This window comes from Chiloscyllium plagiosum, chromosome 19 (genome assembly GCF_004010195.1).
Source record: "Chiloscyllium plagiosum isolate BGI_BamShark_2017 chromosome 19, ASM401019v2, whole genome shotgun sequence".
Classification (NCBI taxonomy): domain Eukaryota; kingdom Metazoa; phylum Chordata; class Chondrichthyes; order Orectolobiformes; family Hemiscylliidae; genus Chiloscyllium; species Chiloscyllium plagiosum.
Window position 1 is genome coordinate 21612373 of NC_057728.1, and position 7368 is coordinate 21619740.

Genomic DNA, 7368 nt, shown 5'->3' on the forward strand with positions numbered 1-7368 from the left:
AGAGGAGGGGGAGTGGCATTTTTGATAAGCTGTGCTGAGGGAGGATATTCTCGGAAATACATCCAGGGAAATTATTTGGGTGGAACTGAGAAATAAGAAAGGGATGATCACCTTATTGGGATTGTATTATAGACGCCCTAATAGTCAGAGGGAAATTGAGAAACAAACTTGCAAGGAGATCTCGGCTATCTGTAAGAATAATAGGGTGGTTATGGTAGGGGATTTTAACTTTCCAAACATAGACTGGAACTGTCAGTGTTAAGAGTTTAGATGGAGAGGAATTTAAGTGTGTACAAGACAATTTTCTGATTCAGTATGTGGATGTACCTACTCGAAGATGCAAAACTTGACCTACTCTTGGCAAATAAAGCAGGGCAGGTGACTGAGGTGTTAGTGGGGGAGCACTTTGGGGCCAGCGACCATAATTCTATTAGATTTAAAATAATGATGGAAAAGGTTGACCAAATCTAAAAGGTGAAGTTCTAAATTGGAGAAAGGCCAATTTTGATGGTATTAGGCAAGAACTTTCAAAAGCTGATTGGGGACAGATGTTCGCAGGTAAAGGAACAGCCGGAAAATGGGAAGCCTTCAGGAATGAGATAACGAGAATCCAGAGAAAGTATATTCCTGCCAGGGTGAAAGGGAAGGCTGGTAGGTATAGGGAATGATGGATGACTAAAGAAATTGAGGGTTTGGTTAAGAAAAAGAAGGAAGCTTATGTAAGGTATAGACAGGATAGATTGAGTGAATCCTTAGAAAAGTATAAAGAAAATAGGAGTATACCTTTTTTTTAGACTAGACTTTTTCTTTTAGACTTTTTACAGTGTGGAAACAGGCCCTTCGGCCCAACAAGTCCACACCGACCCGCCGAAGCGTAACCCACCCATACCCCTACATTTACCCCTTACCTAACACTACGGGCAATTTAGCATGGCCAATTCACCTGACCTGCACATCTTTGGACTGTGGGAGGAAACCGGAGCACCCGGAGGAAACCCACGCAGACACGGAGAACGTGCAAACTCCACACAGTCAGTCGCCTGAGGCGGGAATTGAACCCGGGTCTCTGGCGCTGTGAGGCAGCAGTGCTAACCACTGTGCCACCGTGCCGCCCACCACTTAAGAGGGAAATCAGGAAGGCAAAACGGGGACATGAGATAGCATTAGCAAATAGAATTAAGGAGAATCCAAAGAGTTTTTACAAATACATTAATGACAAAAGGGTAACTAGGGAGAGAATAGGGCCCCTCAAAGATCAGCAAGGCGGCCTTTGCGTGGAGCCGCAGAAAATGGGGGAGATACTAAATGAATATTTTGCATCAGTATTTACTGTGGAAAAGGATATACAAGATATAGGCAGTAGTGAAATAGATGGTGACACCTTGCAAAATGTGCATATTACAGAGGAGGAAGTGCTGGATGTCTTGAAATGGGTAAAGGTGGATAAATCCCCAGGACCTGATCAGGTGTACCCTAGAACTCTGTGGGAAGCTAGAGAAGTGATTACTGGGTCTCTTGCTGAGATATTTGTATCATCAATAGTCACAGGTGAGGTGCTGGAAGACTGGAGGTTGGCTAATGTGGTAGTACTGTTTAAGAAAGGTGGTAAGGACAAGCCAGGGAACTGTAGGCCAGTGAGCCTGACATCGGTGATGGACAAGTTGTTGGAGGGAATCCTGAGGGACAGGATGTACATGTATTTGGAAAGGCAAGGACTGATGAGGGATAGTCAACATGGCTTTGTGTGAGTGAAATCATATCTCGCAAACTTGATTGCGTTTTTTGTTACTTCCTCAAAGAGGATTGATGAGGGCAGAGCGGTAGATGTGATCTATATGGACTTCAGTAAGATGTTCGACAAGGTTCCCCCGGGAGACTGATTAGCAAGGTTAGATCTCATGGAATACAGGGAGAACTAGCCATTTCGATACAGAACTGGCTCAAAGGTAGAAGACCGAGGGTGGTGGTGGAGGGTTGTTTTTCAGGCTGGAGGTCTGTGACCAGTGGAGTGCCACAAGAATCTGTGCTGGGTCCTCTACTTTTTTTCAATTACATAAATGATTTGCATGCGAGCATAAGAGGTACAGTTATTGAGTTTGCAGATGACACCAATATTGGAGGTGTAGTGGGCAGCGAAGAAGGTTACCTCAGATTACAACAGGATCATGACCAGGTGGGCCAATGGGCAGAGAAGTGGCAGATGGAGTTTAATTTAGATAAATGTGAGGTGCTGCATTTTGGGAAAGCAAATCTCAGCAGGACGTATACACTAATGGTAAGGTCCGAGGGAGTGTTGCTGAACAAAGAGACGTTGGAGTGCAGGTTCATAGCTCCTTGAAAGTGGAGTCGCAGGTAGATAGGATAGTGAAGAAGGCATTTGGTATGCTTTCCTTTATTGGTCAGAGTATTGAGTACAGGAGTTGGAAGGTCATGTTGCGGCTGTACAGGACATTGGTTAGACCACTGTTGGAATATTGCGTGCAGTTCTGGTCTCCTTCCAATCAGAAAGATGTTGTGAAACTTGAAATAGTTCAGAAAAGATTTCCAAGGGTGTTGCCATGGTTGGAGGAGTTGAGCTATGGGGAGAGGCTAACAGGCTGGGGCAGTTTTCCCTGGAGCATCAGAGGCTGAGAGGTGACCTTCTAGAGGTTTACAAAATTATGAGGGACATGGATAGGGTAAATAGGCAAAGTCTTTTCCCTGGGGTTGGGGAGTCCAGAACTAGAGGGCATAGGTTTATGGTGAGAGGGGAAAGATACAAAAGAGACTTACAGGGCAACGTTTTCACACACAGTGGTCGGTGTATGGAATGAGCTTCCAGAGGAAGTGGTGGAGTCTGTTACAATTGCAACATTTAAGAGGCATTTGCATGAGTATATGAATAGGAGGGGTTTGGAGGGATATGGGCCGGGCAGTTGGACTAGATTGGGTTGGGATATCTGGTCGGCATGGACGGGTTAGACTGAAGGGTCTGTTTCCATGCTTACATCTCTGACTCTATGATCCGTCTTGGCCTTCTCCAGATGTCCCCAGCATCACAGGTGTCAGTCTTCAGCCACGTTGATTTACTCCATGTGCCATCAAGAAATGTTGGGCGATTTGGATACTGGAAAGGCTTTGAGTTCTGACAACTTTCCTACGATAGCATTGAAGATGTGTGCTCTAGAACTTGCCTTGCCTCTAGCCCAATGTTTCTGGCACAGCTACAACACTGACATCGACCTGACATTGTGGAAAATTGCCCAGATGTGTCCTGTACATGAAAAGGACAAAGTCAGTGTAACCTATCACTTTCAGTCATCAGTACAGAGATGGAAAAGGTCATCAACTGCGCGATCAAGTAGCATTTGCTTAGTAATAACCAATTCCCTGATACTTAGTTTGAGTTCTGTTAGGGCTATTAGCTCAGCCTCGGTTTAAACATGGATAAAAGAACTAAACTCGGTCAGAAACAGTGACCTCCCTTGATATCAAAGCTGGATTTGACACTGTGACATCAAGGAATCCTACGAGAACTGGAGTTAATTGGAATTTGGAGGAGAAACTCTTCATTATTTGGAGTCCTAGCTGAAGGAACTCTCTGTGGAAGTTCTTCAGGGGAGCTTCTTGGGCCCAACAATATTCAGTTGGTTCACCAAAGACCTCTGCATTGTAAGATCTAAAGCAGAGATACTTACTGCTGATTGCACAATAATCAGCATCATGTACAACCTCTCAGACACTGAAGCAGTCATATCCAATTGCAACAGTAGTTGGATAATATCCAGGCTTGGACTGACATTTGCGTCACAAATGCTAGGGAGTGGACATCTCCAACAAGAAAGGATCTAACCATAGCCCATTGACATTTAATAGCATTGCCATCACTGAATTTCCCACTATCAATATCCAGGGTTTACCAACCAACCAGAAACTGAATGGGGCCAACCCCTCAAAGACTTTTCACCATCCACAAAACACAAATCAGGATTGTGATGGAATACTCTTTGCTTGCTTGGATCAGTGCAGCTCCAACGATAATCAAGAAGCTTGATGCCGTTCATGACAAAGCAACCTGCTTGGTTGTCATCACATCCACAAATATTCACCATCTCCACCTCCCTGACATTCAGTAGCAGCAGTGTGTACCACCTACAAGATGCTGTGCAGAAATTCACAAGGCTCCATTGATAACCCTGTGCAAACCCATGGCCTCCACCTCTAGAAGGACAAAAGCAGAAGATGCATAGGGCCACTGTTAACTTTCAAGTTCCTTCCAAGCCATTAACCATCCAAATTTGGAAATCTATCACTATTCCTTCAGTGTCACTGGGTCAAAATTCCTGGAACTGCCTTCCCAACAGCATTGTGAGTCTACCTGTGAATGGGTGGAAGCATTCAAGAAGGCCAGTGACCATCACCTTCTCAAGGAAACTGGAAATGGGGAATAAATGGTCCATCCATCTACGCTCACAATAAATTTGTTTTCAAAAATATGCAGAACAAAGTGTTTTTTGAGTTTGCATTTTTCAAAATGGTGTTGAAGAAGTTGGTGACTTATGGTCTGAAGATATGCAAGGCTGTTATGATGGGTAATGTTTTGAACTGAGATACAACTGCTTTTGTATCTAAGAAAAGATGGTGCCTAATTCATTTTTCTTATGCTTTTCAGTAATACCAACTGTGAAGACTACAACATTTCATTTTGTGTTTTTTTTAATTGTAAACATAAAGAACTGTTATAAAATGAAGGATTGAGAAAGGAATTATTACACTTAAAGACAATTTACTAAAACTCTAAGTGTGTTTACATTGCTGCTTTATTCAGGTGGGGAGGGAGAGGACGTTTCGAGACCGAGTTGTGCGCGCAAAATGAGATTTAACCAGCAAGGAGTAGCTGATTGGTTTGTGCAATTGTGACCAGTCATGGATGCTAGACATAGTCAGATTGGTGACATCTTGGTGGTTACAGAGTAGCTGAACAGCTTGAGTCTGATTTCAGGGAGAAACCTTTGAACTACAGAACACTCCTTCTTTCTCTTGCTTTCACTCTCTCGTGCTCTCTTATTTTTTCTCACACGTGTCCTTTTCCTCTGATCCTTTTTTTCTTCTTCCCAACCTCCATCCCTCCCTCTCTGCCTGCGTCTGTCCCTTCCTCCGGTAACATTGCCTGAAGAAAGACGGACTGATATTTTCACCCAATGGTTGCTGTAAATTGCTGCCTTTAACAAGTAACTAAGAGTTTGTAGCAATTGTTCTGTGCCTCCTGTGAAGAAGTGAGAGAATCTGGAGAAGGAAAATTCAAGAACAGAAAGTCTTGGCAAGCAGAAGGATCGTTCAGAGCAGCTTAGCGATGGTACTATTAAACTCTGTTTCCCAAGCTTTTTTCACTTCACCCATAAAGCCATTTTTGTGTGTTTGAATCATAGTCCTACAGTATGGAAACAGGCCATTCAGCCTAACTCATCCATGACAATCATTTCCTAAACTGAACTAATCAGATTTGCCTACATTTTGCTCCATACCTTCTAAACCTTCCCTACCCACGTACCTGTCCAAATGTCTTTTAAACGTTGTAACTGCACTGATGTCTAGCACTTCCTCTGGCAGCTCATTCCATATACACACTACACTCTGTGTGGAAAATGTTGCCCCTTCGATCCCTTTAAATCTCTGCCCTCTCACCTTAAATCTATGCTCTCTAGGTTTGGACTTCTACCCTATGGAGTTAAGTCAGTCAATAACAAATGGAAGGACACAAAAGCAGTCTCACTTGGTGCTAGGATTTTAGAAGCCACTATGAAAATATTTTTGTGAAGAGACATTGATATGAAATAAATAGAAAGATGAGTAGCGCTATCACGTACGCAAAGTCCTTAAGTTGTGCGAAGGTTTCTGGACTCAGAGTAAAGAGGTTCTTCAGAAAATGTATGAAACAGAATTCTTCACTTTCTTTGGGAGAGTGCAAGTCAATGATTCCACAAGATTTTTATTATCATTAGATGGGACAAGAATTTTGATTGCTAACCCAGATCTAGTGACAAATGATATAACCTGTATTAAACATACAAACAGAAAAAAAACGCATGAACACTTTTCTAAACCATGAAAGATAAATTGAACTATCAGGGAAAAAAAAAGACTTGTCAAACATATGCAACAGAAATTCACTATTCCACAGCAGAAGTTTGAAAAATTTTGTGTAAATAAAATGATTTCCAACATGTGTAGCCAATATTCTAAACTCTGAGGGGAAGAAAGACATTCTGAGCAGAGGACTGGAAGGCAGGTTAAAAAGCAAATAATGTTTTCAATGTTAGATGTCTAAACCAGAAAAAAGGTCAAAGAAAATTTACTTAACAGTTAAGTAGTGCCATTTTTGCTATGTTCATAGCTGTTTTACTTGTGATTAGAATTTATTTGCAGTAAATAGTTTGTTTTTAATGAACAGAAACCTGATCAGTGTATTCTGTTAACTTGATTCCAACAGACAGATAAATTGGGAACTTTGCATGCTTTGATTAAATCATTAACTTTTGTTGTGGCCTTGGGAAAGAGATTTGCTTTAAAACTTGTAATCTGTCCATAACACTTGCCCATTGTGTTTTTTATGGAAATGTTACCTGAATTCTCAGACCTTAAGTTGATTGATTTTTAAATTCTGCCCCAATGGTATTACCAGTACAACACATCCACATATGTGGAAAGACCAAGAATTTAAATGTTTTCTTGTTAAGAAAAAGTTAAGGTTGTCAGATCTTTCAATGAAATGTCCTCTGGAGTATGTTCTATGAGAGCATATTTGTCTCCAAACAAGACTTCAATCAATACCTGTCCAAATTAATGGAGGCTATTTGTATGATTTGACAATAATAAGCATTTTGTACTGTTACCTTTAACAAGCAAAACATGCAAATACAAAATATGACTCATTAAACTCTCCTCTTGAGACCAACAGCTATTGCAAATATTAAGCTCCTGCACTCTGGTGTGGATAGCAATTTGATTCATAAAGCTGCTTGGATATCAGAAATATGTTTAATACTGTACTGTCAACATCAAAACCGACTATAATCTGAAATTAAATGTTTCACTTATACTTTTTCTCTATTTTTCTCATTTATTACATTTGTTTTGACTTCTTTTGTCTCCTGAACGGACCTTTGTCTTGTTTTATAAATTGAAATCCATTTTTCCGTTCACCTTCCTACATTGATTTTTGAGATTGGGACCACTTTTGAAAATTAATGGTCATTTGACATAAATACAACCTTTTTGGAAGTACATATTAACTTAGAGTGACAAAAGTCTCACTTTGACCAAGTTAGTTATCATTATATTACTGTAAATGAATGTTACAGTTGGCAACCCTGTGTATGTCATGTCTTC